Source organism: Pomacea canaliculata, linkage group LG2, assembly GCF_003073045.1.
Source record: "Pomacea canaliculata isolate SZHN2017 linkage group LG2, ASM307304v1, whole genome shotgun sequence".
NCBI classification, from domain to species: domain Eukaryota; kingdom Metazoa; phylum Mollusca; class Gastropoda; order Architaenioglossa; family Ampullariidae; genus Pomacea; species Pomacea canaliculata.
In genome coordinates this window covers 30,417,721-30,431,872 of record NC_037591.1, presented here as the reverse complement: position 1 = coordinate 30,431,872, position 14,152 = coordinate 30,417,721, and the positions used below count along the sequence as shown (strand labels likewise).

At 45.2% G+C, this 14,152-nt stretch overlaps 1 long non-coding RNA gene across 1 annotated transcript in view; it reads left to right on the top strand.

Moving 5' to 3' along the window:
• The window catches only part of LOC112558091, a 27,652-nt gene extending 13,933 nt beyond the window's left edge, over nt 1-13,719 (top strand). The window contains exon 2 of the long non-coding RNA XR_003098069.1: nt 13,483-13,719. This is a non-coding gene — a long non-coding RNA (uncharacterized LOC112558091). The remainder of the gene's footprint in view (nt 1-13,482) is intronic.
• The last annotated feature ends 433 nt before the right edge of the window (nt 13,720-14,152 follow it).

Here is a 14,152-nt window from a genome sequence, read left to right as displayed (position 1 = left end):
GGGGAGATGTCATGCATGATCATCTCCACACTTGCTACATTGCCGTGATATCTGCAGTATGTATGCAAGTCTATTTTTCTATACAGTGCACCACATCCTTACCTGATTCAAACTCGAATTCACTGCAGCCAGTAATCGGTCACCTCTGACGGTGCCATTTACGCTTGGCGACTCTACTAGACTTCGCGAGCGGCCCGGCAGGGAGACGGTGCATGACCCCTCAAGGCTGGGCTCGTAGAATGATAGTTGAGACGCCCTAGTGAGAAGACACGTTATATTATTTGTAAACAAGAAAGCATATCGTGTCAGCGGCTGTGTGGGCAAATATGGGATTTCGCCTTGGGGGGCCCAGCATCAGAAAGTCACCACAAATGTTAGAGTAGAGTCAGATTTCACGAAGGGATCGACAAATAGGGGGAAAGAGGGTGTCGGTCGGGGGTGTCGGTCAGCTTTTAAATATGTGTGTAGAACTTCCTCTCAAACGTTATCTTAAAAACTTTGGATCGGCTGAAGAGATTTTTTTTCTCATCGTTGGCAAATCGCACCATTTTTAAGTCTGCCTGCAGGATCTGCCCAGAAAATCAGGTTCCTTGAAACAGACAGGCTTCGAAACCTTATTTCCCCTTCCCCCTGCCTGGAACAGTGGTTTGTGAGTGAGCGAATGACACTGGTAGCTGCCCTCACCTCTCTCCACCTCCAGCCATTAAGATAACGAATGCTCGGAGCAAGTCCTGTCTACACACCATCTTCGCATCCAAGGTCGCTGGCCCACAATTCTGATGCTAATTGGACATTGGTGGTCTTGAGTGGAGCGCGTTGATAGCCCTGCCTAATGGCTCGGTATTGCTTAGGCTCATTGTGAATTTCTTGCTGCCCTCTTGCCACTAAACATCTGTTCGGAACCCCTGCTGAAACCTCCAGCCTGCGCTGCCGCAACAAAATGGAACGGTGATAAGGTAGGAAACAAAAAGTTGAAAAAAAAAAATAAATAAACTACCTAAGGCACGGGACAAACTATTTTGCATTGCGGGGGGCATGTGAAGATGCGCACGGGTGGCGTAGGACGCGGAGTTGGCCATAAACTAACAGTCTCGAGGAGTCGGGCGCTCTTAGGCTGTCAAAGCGATCAAGGCGCTCGTGGATGATCAACAACCTTCCGCCTGTCGTGACGACGCCAACCCGAGTCGGATGCCTTGATGCATTGCCCTGAGGGTTTGGTATGAGAGGCTTGGCTCCAATGGACGCTAGAACTTGTCGCAACATTGCGCGGACGAGAGCGGGCGACTATAAGTAAATCATGTCACCACTTCGTTTGAAGATCAAGGAATATTCGTATAAATAGCAAGAGGTCATCGGGTGATCTTCGACGAATTCATTTCTGCCGGCACCAAAATCGCTGCTTTGGCTAGGGCGCACCTGGGTAGGTGGACATCAACATAGAATGCAGGAAGGAGGGTTGGGGCTCGTGGCTGGCGCGCGGAAGGAGGAGTCGCTTAATCACTTATATATCTCTTACCTCTTCACATTCTCAGGCTAGATCAGCAGCGCTCAGGCTGCTTGCAAAACACTGAGATACTTCTGTTTACGTTATTAACTCCGTAGTCATTGCGAGGAGACAGAATATTGTGAGGTAATGTGGCTCACGGTGTTAGTTTGCATAATTTGTTTATTTTCTTATCACCTTCGCGCGGGCAAACCTATGATCTCTTCCTCTCAAGCTCCTATATTCCCTGTCCTACTCCTCTCTCATACCTCCCCCCCCCACCGCACGAACGGACACCAGTTAGGACATTAGTGTAGGACGTCCTTTGAGTTAAGACCTTTGGCTTGTACATTGGGTACTCTAGACACGAGTGGACCACCTGTGCTTTCATCACTCTGTATCAGTAAATCTGTTGGTTTGCGGGCCGGTTTCGTGCACGTGATGAGGTGGTAGGTCACTATGGCAAGATTGGTACGCGGCTTTTAAAGAAGAATTTTTATTGCTCACCACTTTCCTGAGCTATCGACCTAGCGTCCTTTTTTACGAATACTCATTTAACTATACTACTATATACCCGCCATCAGAACAATCCTTTAAATTAAAGAATCTTCTTAATGTTCCGAAGACCGTGTGGAGGTGACGTGACTAGTCTGATGTGTTGTTGGTCTGCATGTCCCTAAGCGCTTCGCACCGCTTTCATGATTCTAAATGCCAACAAACCCCCGGAGGCAATTGTCCTTTCGGCTGCGGGACTACTGAATACCGCACGTGGTTTGATCAGCCCCATACCTCGCTACAAAAAAAAAAAAATTCTTCTGGGATAACCGCAAGCCTGTACTGAGATTTCAGATCGGTGCGCCCAAAGGCAAACCAATCCACCTACCAGCCTCTGTCGTTTTTCTCTCTAGAAATGGGTCGAATAGCAGTATCGATTTACCATATATCGCTGATGGGGAGATGGGCCGATTGCATGCCGTCTATTCCGGCAGACGGGTGTTAAAGGAGGGGAGGGGAGGATGTGCAGTACGAAAGAAGAGCGCACCGAGAACAGTCAGGACCACAAAGTTTTTGTCCACCTGTCTGTGGGTGTTTGTTTGTTCACGTATTGCTACCGCAACAAGATTGGACGTGAGTGGCGGAGAGAAGATACACGGGGTAGTCTACAGCAACAACACGTCGGTACACCACGTGTTGAAGGGAGAGCAGCTGCTTGAGTTTTTTTTGATTTGTTGCCGGCAGCCTGGTTTGCACCACACAAATCACAGCAAGCCGGTAGGCGCCTTCGTGCTCTCCCAGATACAATACAGGAACAATATGACGAGGGCCGGTTCGACCCGACATTACCAAGGGGTTAACATCGAGAAGGACGACGAATGTCAAAAGCTGTTGTACAGAACAAAACAAGGAAGGACAATTGTAAGGGAAGTGAGCTTGGAGTTTCATCAGAGTACGCAGCCGAGACAGGCTGGCGCGCAGGTGTAAGGAGGAACAGTTTTAAGTGTGACGCATGTCATTGAAACACTGGATGACACGGGAGCAGAGCGAGAGAGGAGACGAAGACGAGAGAGGGAGATGGAGCAAGACGGAGGGAAGGGGACGAGTGGTTATTGTGAGTGACGCATACGAGCATATACATATTGCACATGAACCCACAACGACAGAAGCTATATATTATATTGTTTTGACTCAGAAGCCAGGGAGCAACTATAATACAGCTACGGGACTGGTTTCGGCACTATGTCTGCGGGGGTGCCGTACCTGCATAGAACGTAACAATCTCCACTACACACTCACGCGAGGCAAGGCAATAGCTATCGAAGCGCGCAACGCAGCAAACACAGTAACCAACACACACCCCACACACAAGCACCCCGACCCCGCCAACGAAAAGCATAAATATATAAATAACAAACACCAGACACAAGGACACGTACACTGTATACTATACAGTATACAGCATAAAACAACCAAACACATTAACAACACATACTATTCACCACTACCGTATGACCAACAAAAACTATATAATATATAAAAACAATTATATACATTACACTTCATACATACACTGTACAAGCACACCCGCCACAGAGCTATACCATCGATCCCGCCAAACCTGCAGACTATTGCTAGTTTGTACACTAGCCCCCTTGAAAATATTTGTAACCAAAACTCGGCAGGTCAGACCTGCGCCAACGCGCCACCGAAAGGAAAACAAACCATAAACAACCGGGCCTACGAAAAGCGGCAGTTTGCCCGCAATGCGTGGAGTGCAGAAGGTCACCAGCCGCAGAGCTCCCATGCTTTGGTGTATGTCTCCGTGTGGTCGTATTATTCTGTACCCCAACAGAATCACGGAGTTTTTGGGTCCACAGAGACACACCACGTACCGTTTTCTCCTCGGCCACCTCCGACAGGTGAAGTATAACACCGTCGTGTTCATCTACCATCCAACAAGGATCATGTCAATGTCACATTGGAGCGATAAGACCGACACATTGTAAACTGATAAGCTAAGAGACATACGTCAAACGATGTACAGGCATATTAATAACTCCGTTAAGTGTGAAATCGCGTGCACGAGGTGGTGTTTTTTTCTCATGCTAACCTTAGCGCTTTCCACACCAATACATTAGAGTAAAACACGGTTCACGGTGTATTTTGTTGTGAACCGTTTCACGTCCATGTTTGTGTGTGTTCGTGGTGATTACACATAAAAACCTCACTGGCTCTAAAATTTTGTATCACTGCAACTGCAAAAAGGGATTTAGGCACTGCTCTAAAAGCCATTATGAGGTATCGAAAACACCGATTCTAAGCATTTAAACACCTAAAGGCTTCCCCCAGTCGGTCGGCGCTTGTCTAGCACATGTAAGCAGCGGACAACATAAACAGAGTAACGCCATCCCAATTAAAGAACGATTCAATGGTTTTTCAGCTTAAAATTGCACCAAAATATAAATGTGTGTAGTAAGGCAGCGATCACAATTTAAAAAATAGGCGCATGGAGTGTGTACGTTGTTAACTTTTTTGGACGATTATGAGGCTAAAATCCATGGAACGGGCCTCTCCTCTCCCATACCAGTCCAGAGCGCATTACCCCATGGCACTCTGACGACTAGGTTGGTATAGGGTCCTGTGTTCATGTTGCCTGAGCAGATAATGGAATGCGGACAAGAATGCCAGAAACATAAGGTGTGAAGCGGGCTGAAAGGTCTTTTTTTTAATTATATGAAATGTCGACTTTCGAAAGACTAGAACGGTAGACCGTGGACATGGCGATGACGATCCCAGACACGTGATGAAGCCAGAAATAAGACAATTGGCATCCTCCATCGTACCCCCCCACTCAATAACATCGAGAGGAAGCACGAGCTATTAGCTGCGAATGGCGGGGTAAACAGGATGGCTAAAACTCACTAGAATTCTGTACAGTCAACAAAAAAAAAATAAGTGGTACGTGACGGATATAGAGTTATTACACTGATCACAGTGTTTACCTGAACTCACTCCCCTCGCACGGCTAGCAGTGAAGGCCCCCGAAGGTCAGTCTCAAACAGCCTCGTCAACACTCTTGGGCAGTTGGACTGAGTCCTGCTGGTTTAGTTCAGACTCCAGGAGCTGCGTCACAAAGCCAGAGTAGCAAGTCATTTCACGTGGTGGGGTTCTAAACATTTAGGTAGTTAGCACATAATCATAAGCCAATTCATGGATAAGATAAAGGCTCTACAAACCCCAGGCTTTGGTTCCTTGGTCGCTCAGTCTTTACAGCTTTCGGGTAAAATCACATCATGTATGCAGACACGGACCTAGATATTAAGCCAACATCTGTTTCATCATTTCTCTGAACAGTTTCCCAGGGATAACCCGGGTTACTCTACTTTTAATTGACTGTGACCCATCACTTGGCTCATGCTATGCAAGCTCATCTCTTTGTGATGCAAGCACACACACTCCGAAGGGTTTTACTTGAAATTCTGCCGAAGAAGTCGTTGTACCATTTAGATAGATATTTAGATATACTCTCTCGATAATTAACTCCATGGAACGATTTCTAACCCATTCAATAATGCGATCAAGGGTGTGTGTACTAACAAGTTTAATACAAGTTGCAGGACAGGTGCATATCGTCGTGTCCAGGGGGGAAAGGTGGATTCGACGATGCAGGCTGTATAAGAACTAAATGCAATTTCAGGTATACACCACCTAAGTCAAGTATTTACTCACAATCACAATGTAATAAACTTACCACCACCCTAACTCACGGGTGACCACTGGTGTTATAGTGACATCTACTACGGCGCACCATCTAGTCATCGTACACTTTCTCGCCCTCAAAAAGATCAGAAATGGGTTAGCTGGTCTGTTTCACTCAAAAACAGGTCAATCGCTATCCTGACCTAATTCATACTCTCTTTGTCAGGAACCTTCGACTTCGAGGTGTTTTTCATCCAGCTATCATGTAAACATCTTAAAAAATAGCGCTATAGTATTTTGAAATGTCACCCTGGAATTTTTTATGATGTCTTTGTTGACTGTTATATATTGGTTCTATCTATACAGCCCCAAAAAACAGTTTAGAGTTTAGAAACAGCATATTAAAAATTCAAGACATATTTTATGTGCGCATTCTTCCAGGTCAAAATCTCATACGAAATCTTACTAGGAGAGGACCCTCCTCCTGCACCTGCTGTCAGTGCAACTGCGCTTTTGACGACAGATGGTGTTAATCTGTTCGATGATGAGACTAATTCACAATCAAAGCATCTCTCACCTACACGGTTGAGAAGCTCTTCGTAAGCAGAATACAACAGCACATAGATGTGTTGCTCCCTACCATGCACTCACACGCGCGTGCGGGAGGAAACGACTATTCATGCGCGAACACGTGTTAGAGCTGAAGTGCATGCTCAGGTCAGGTTATTACGCTCTTCTCTCTCTCCCTGACTGAGGACCGACACTCACATAAAATGGGGAAAAAGGCGGCTCACTGCCGCAGCGCACTTTTAGCCAACATCAACGCCGCCTGCCGCCGCGCAAGTGCAGGGCGAAATGTTATAACTAAAGTACTCTGTCACAAGTTCTCGGGCTTTTTTGGCAGCTCGTGCAGAGAGAGGTCTACAATCGTTCTCAATCCTTAATAGAGATGTATTTTAAAATAAAAACGGAGGGGTGGGACATTACAGTTTTCTTATGACGATCCCTATCTTTCACTCCGTAAAACCTTCTTCCTCGAAAGAAGCGAAAGAGAAACGAAACTAAAGGGAAAAATCAATGAAACCTGGTTTCAACGGAAATCGAATTAGTAAAGAATGAAATTTTCTGTGGAAAAATGGTCTGCTGCATGTCGTCAGAAAAGGTGTAATTTGTTTAAGCCATTTACGGCAATAAAGTACAGCTGGAGGAGAAGAAAAAAAAACCCCAGTCTCACCATTTTTATCAAATCTTGCTGTTTCTGAGTGCCATGGATACACGAGACCGAGTTCACTTTTTGTTGTATGAATATTTGTCAAAAATGAAACACTTCTCTCACTTTCCTAAATTTGTCTGATTTAACAGAGAACGACGGGTCAGAGCGTGTCGAGTTCATACGACCCTCTAACCTTTCCGGTACTAGAACAAAAGTGTGACGTCACCACGCAAAAAAGTAGTTCCATATGCAGTTGGCACTTTTGCGCGCTGTCTAATTTTTTTTTCCTATTCCTGATTTCTTCTTATCAGGGATGTATACATCTTCTAGACTGCTTTGCACGCGAAATTTCCGCGTTTACTTTCTAGAAGAGGCCAAAAGCAACACATTTGCTTGCTATTTGACTACCAGCATCAAGTAGATGCAAAAGAGGAGAACCTCGTGTTGACGGAGGTACAAAAATTTAAGCTTTGCAAACTGTTGTATTTGCAATTTATTGGCTCTAATCGTGGAACTGGAGGTCGAGGACGTTTGCAAAATAAGGAAAAAAAAAGAAAAAAATAAAATAACTAAGTAACAAATGTTATCAATACTAAATAGCTAAATGGCTCGCCGAGACCTGACAGCCAATGTCGCGTGAGATGAAGAAGTCTCGGAAACATCCAGCGGCTCACAGATGTATGTCCGCGATTTCTACAGCCATGCCGCATCGCCATCCACTTCATAACTAATTTTTCATAGATTTAAAGCCTTTTAAACAGGATGAAACATAGACCGGTGTGTATCTGTCATGTGAAAAAGTTAATCAACTTGGTCAAAAGTTCGTCCATATGTGTCCCTTTAGGGAAGTCTGTAAGAATGTGTCCATACGACTTGAAGGACACGTGACGCCATTCTCAGTAGAGAGAACTGACCAGTCACTACAAGCTCACAAAGATCCTTTATCATTCCTTCCTTCCAGCGAAAAAAAAAAAAAAAAAGTCTGCACTTTTAGAAAGAATTTTGCATTCACTCAGTTTTTGCTTTCGTCGGGAGCTGAGCAAGCTGGGAGCAACGACTGGCTTCATCATGTGTTTCCTCATCTCATGTATCATTCTAGAGACATAATGTCTGCCTGTTGTGTTGTGTTTTTTATTATCTGTCCGTGTTTTTATTTGTCTACAACTCTGAGTCTGCTCAATAGTAGAGAAACGCGCGCTATACAAAGATGATGACGATGATGATGATGATGATGGATCAGACTAGACAAAATGTGTGCAACTTGCTAATGCTAGTTATAAATCGTACAGAGGATTAAGACCCTTAAACAAGGTTTATGTTGTCTCAGTTGAGATCAGGTTGGCTTTATGTCGAGCGCAACAGACATTTAACGACCAACCAAAAAGCTGTTTATTTTAAAGGTCCCTCGGCTGTTTTTAAGTTCACCGGACGATCGTTGTTGGCTTAGGTTTCTCGTTTGCCACCTCAACTCGCAAACACACGTGTCAGCACTTGCTTGCAAATATTCTTCACATGACCTTTACAGCGATGAGCTACTGGAAAAGTTTCATGAGTCGGAGTTTGCGTTGGGTGTTTGTGTGTGGGCATCCAATGAAACATCTTTCTCCCTCAGATTTCTAAACCAATGTAGAAATCGCTAGATCGAGTAAGAGGAAACTTCTGGAACTCTACAATAAACTGTACAATACACTGTACAATAAATTTATCTTCCAGTTGACGATACCAGTGTCTCCTGCGGCATCCAAGCAAATTAGTGATGAACCTTGACACAGGCCAAACCACAATCAAGTGAACTGTGGATAACTTCCACTCGGCAGACACGTGCTGGAGATTACTAGACTAAGTAGGTCTGATGGGCTGAGGGTTCTAGTATTTCATCAAAAAGATAAACAGGATTAAACCGAAGATATTAATAGTACGTGAAAAAAATTGGTAGTGCCAGAGAGCTCAAGATGGATGAAACAGGCCGAATACACCACAAAAGTGCATACTAGAGATGGGTATCAAAATAACAACAACAAAATCTGAAGGGAGATTGCAGCTTTGAAAGAAAGGTTGCAGGCCTGTTATTGGTAGGAGAGAGGCGGGATATTTTTATTAATGACTGCAGGTGTGAAGTTGGTAAAGGCGGGTGTGTCCAGAACACAATGTGAATACTCGACACCCTAATGTGTTCGGGTAAATATAACATAACTAAAAAAAGGCTTGCGCTAAAAGAAGCGGCAAGTGGACAATGGTGGTTAGTCATCAGGCTCGTGATGAACGTCCACCCCTTCCCCACCCATTTCCTATTAACGGATCGTTCTGCCGAAAGTTCTTCATTTGCTGTAAGTCAACGTCACGAAACTTGCGGTTCCTGCAGTGAGCTGCACCTGCACGAAAAGTGCTTGTGCCCAGCAACACGTACTCGTAACCAGGGACGACTACAGCTCACCAAAAGATCCCCTTTTACTTCTTCCCTCCTGCAAAAAAAAAAAAACAACAACAACAACAAAAAAAAAAAAAAGAAAGAATAGTTTGCACTTTTAGGAAGAGTTTTTGTATTCACTCAGTTTTGGCTTTCGCTGGGGACGAATGGGAAATTTGTTCCCACTGAACCGCTGGCCTAGAGCATAAAATTGTCGTAACAGCCGCTCAGGTTTGGCATGAAGGACAGAGGAGAGGAGGGCAATTTTCTCTCGCGCAAATGCCTTTTCCCACCCCTTTCCCACCCCCCACCCGGGCTCGTCTCTCTATACAGTTTATTTCACGTCCAAGCTGTTCACCTTCTGTTTGTTTTATGCTGTTGGCCTTCAGATGTGTGGATGGACTGCAGTCAGTACGACTCTGATAAGCCAGAAGGAGGGTAGAGGAGGCGAACAGCCATGTGGACTCGTGACACCACCTTTAAACCTTGCCACTACCCACGTGGTAGCAATAACGACGTGAAGTCGGCCAGTGGCAGTACCGCATATTGCGCTTGAGAAATGTTGCACTGACCTATTTTTTTATGAGTGTGGTTGGGGTCATGGTCAGAACGATCGTGATTCATAATGTCAAGTTTTCTGTGTGGAAAAGTCGGTAAACAAGCGTTGGAGCCATGGCGAGGCTCAAGAGATTGGCGTGTTGCAACTGGTGTTTGTCGTGGTTTATTCCACGTTTCCTCCGTACCCCTCCTCCCCAACCGTCCTAACCCGCCGTGCGATGCTTTTGTTCAGGCTATAGTCTTTATACAAATTATGCGATAATAGTTTCCCTTCTCACGACGGGCGCCTGGCAGACAATCCCAAGTGTACTGTCGGCCGCACGCGAATACAGGTTTCAGAATTTTTTTTTCCCAACAGGCACGCACGCACACTGCACTTGCATTAACATACATGCACACGCACATCCACGCGGGCATGCGCGCCCACCAGATGGCGAAGTGTGATAAGCAGACGCACGCCAGATGGTGAAAAAATGTTGTTGAGTTTTTGGCGATGTACACGCTGACAGAGGATGATGCAAAGTGTTTACTGTGTTCTTTGTGTCCAAAGTTCTACCGACATCTTCCCACACGACACGACGACACCAGGACCAGCGCAGCGGCCTTGGAACCCCGAGAAGATTCCTCAAGTCGTTGGATGAAAATTGAGCCGAGAAACTACAGCAGTCCTGTCTTCCTGTCTTCAGTAAAGGATCATATCAATGATCCTCTATTATTTATGTTTAGTAGTTTCTTTATTGCCTAATTCTTGTAATAGTGATACTGCTAATACTACTTTATCGCCTGCTTATACTAGTACTGTTATTAATACTTATTTACCGACTACTCCAACTATTAATACCGCAATCAATACTTCTTTGCTGCCCACTAGTAAGTTTATCACCCACTCTACTAATACTGCTATTAATACTTCTTTACCACCTATCTTTGTACTAGTGACTTTTTTTTATCGCCTATTTCTTGTACTAGTATTTCTATTTAACACTTCTTCACCACATAATCTTTGTATCAGTACTGCGATTAATACTTCATTACCACATATTTGTACCACTATTTATTATTTTGTAAAAAACAGGTACTGCTATTCCTTACCACTCACTCGCTCTACTGGTATTGCTGTTAATCATCGACTGTAAGCTCTGTAAACGGGTGTCACATCCAGAAAGACGTTTACTAGAGCCGAGATTCGAACCCATGACTCCCGATTCTTCCTACAGTGGTGAGAGCGGTGAGGTGGCGCGCAACACTGTCACCAATGCAGAGGGTTGGCTGTACTGGGTTCAACTCCCATCTCGGGCACCACCTAAGCTGAGGCTAGCCTACAACGAGTCAGAATGCCCCAACATGTTTGCACAAATAAGTTAAAAAAACACCGATAACCTTGTCACAGTTGGCTTTTCCCCCTCCAACCTCACACCCCACACCCGCGTTTCCACCGTGTCCGTTTCGCAGTTCAACGACCCTTAATTTATCTTTCCTAACTAAAGGTCATCAACAAACGATTTAGGGATCGGTGGCGGGTCAGAATCTATGCCTGTGAGAAGCTCTACAGAAACAGAGAAGCAGACGATAGCACGCGCCGACGATTTGTTTACGAAAAGAAAACCCGGAAATCTGCGCATGCCAGATGAACAAAGCTATGAATATTCAGTTTGGAGAAAAGCTCGAAGCCAGCCAATCAGCGCCGCGGACGCTGCGCGCTACACACTGACAGGCACAGGCCCCAGCAAAGCTGTTGTCGACACAACAGGACATGGCCGCCACTTGTTTACCACTCTCAAGGTTCTTCAACATTTTCGTTCCGACAAGGTTTCCTGTTTTCTTGTTTTGTTTGTGAAATTATTATTTTTCGGTAAGGTCAGCAAAGAAATCTCTTCGTTCTTTTTTCTTGTCTTTGTTCGGAGGAATAAACATTTTGAGAAAATCTTCCCCTCATGCACATTAGCTGAATGTGTACACAGTGAGTAGAGATGTCTGTACGTCTGCTACAATCCGTGATGGGAGACAGACGGGGGCAGGTAGGAGGGATTCGTTCACACCTGCGCACGCAGGGGACGAGTCCTTGGATTCGTTAAACAATTACGTGTCCTTGCTGTGACGTGGAGAGGGACGAAGTATGCCAGTTATGTGACGAGCACTCACAGCGCTGACAGCCCATGGCGACACTGGCGTCAGCAGCCTGTCACTGCGCATGCGCGGCCAGCATGCACCTGGCGACCCGTGTCGTCCTCGTGCGCGCTAGACTTTGTGCTTTGGTCGTTATCAGCGCAAGGTGTCGGTCCTCTTTCACCAGAATTGACTTCTTGAAAGTTCGTAACAACCTTTTGTGTCCCCCCACCGCAATCATTCCCTCCTACACCCTCCTCCCTGGTCGAAAAATCCTTCATACACTTAGACTGTTGCTATGCTGGAAATATTCTTTGTCTAATTAATCGTGTTAATTTTTTTTTTTACATTCTAGTGTAACTGTTTCACACCGTGAAGCCTCCCTTTGTGCCCTCAAGGTTCGCTCGTCTATTTTTGTGTACAGCAAGAACATTAACGACAGCAAAGTCTCGTTCACAGGGAAAAGGAAAGACGAAGATTAAGGTCGTGTTACACAGAAATCTTTTATAAGTTGCCACGCACAGATGGACAATACATTTAGTAACTGTAATACACTGTGGAACAACGAGACTTTGTACTCCTATTATTAAATTTTGAAGTCAACAACAAGAAGGCGACAGCATCAAAATGAATTTCAGCTACACCATGTCACTTTTATGGACCATTCAACACTGTATGAAATAAAAGTAGAGTTTCCTGTAAGCCGCTTACGCCATTGGACACAGCTAATTTTATGTCCTCAAAACTCATTAATTACCAATTTCACACTATAACCATAAAGACAGGTTCATTCTGTGGTGTTGAACTATCTGGTGAAAAAATATTTATGTTGCCCAACGGGGAAAAATGTCTAAATCTTGTCCTCTCTGTAAGTGTGTCTGTGTGGAACGAGTTTCTCCGCTGTTAGTAAATCTTATTTACAAACTGTACATCCTATTTGTGTTGGTGCATTTCACCGAGTTTTCATGGTATTTATCATCAACCGGGATATTTCATGTAGTCTCCGTGTCCTTCCTCAGCGATGTGACAGGCAGTTACATGGGATGGACTGATAGTGTATCAGTCTGCAATGGCCTCGGAGTACCCAGGGTAGCAGGTCAAGCTAAGTACCATGCAAGGTCGGATGGTCAGAACTAGTCAGTGCTGTACTCACGTGCCACCTCAAGGTCAGCATGCTTTACTGGGCTTTTTGCGCAGCTTCGTCAGATGCTCGTCTCTTGGCCAAGCCCCTCAGTCTCCCTGAAATTGTTTCCCTGAATACGTCAGTGCAGAAAGTTCAAGCCAAATCGGCAAACTGCGTAGCTGCTACATTCACGAGGAACTTTTTTGCAAGGAGGGTGGGAAGATATGGGAGGATGGTTGCAAAAGATCGAATAAGTACTAAGGGACGAGGGAGCGCTCTGGATGTATGTTCGTTAGATGAAGATCGGTTTTGGCACCAAAGACTGTCAAAGTGGCCTTACCTTTTTCCTCCCACGTGGTGTGGGTTCATCATAACCTTGATGTACTGATGTGCAGGCCTGCATTGCATGCAGCTGTGACCACAGGGCGACCGGTGCACAGCTTGTGACGGAGGCCATGGAAGTCGGTGCAGTCGCCAACCACAGCGACTCCCACCACCAAGGACAGCGGGGACAGCACGGGGAAGCGGAAAAAAGAGGGCAGGCGCTAATTCCGCGGCTTTGCTCGGCAGCTCCTTCAAAACTTTTTGCAGGTGAAAAAAAAAAAAAGACAAATAAACAAAAAGCTAGCGTTTCTCACTCGTGCAACTCGAATTTTTTTTTTTAAATTGTTGGCGTGAGAAAGAAATAAAAGAAAATCCTGTGTCCCAACCCTCACCTCTGTACCCTCTCACCCTTGTGAACTTCGGTGAGCTTTTGTATTGACGCACGTGGCGATGGTGGTGGGGAGGCGACCTCTCTGATACAGTCTAAGGATAATTATTGCTTGACACCCACAAACAGCGGTCGCCATAAAAGAGGGTTTGGGGAAGGAATGAGGGTGTGATAGGAGAGATAAACTTTTTTCCCCTAGATTATTCGGGGTTTGACATCTGCAAATTAATACAATTCAACGACTTCTTCACCTCCAGCAAGCGATTTAAAAAAAAATGTAACACCCTTCGTTCAACTCCTCAACTTTGAACTTGTCATTTCTGGATGAGGTCATCGATTCTCATCGACTGCTC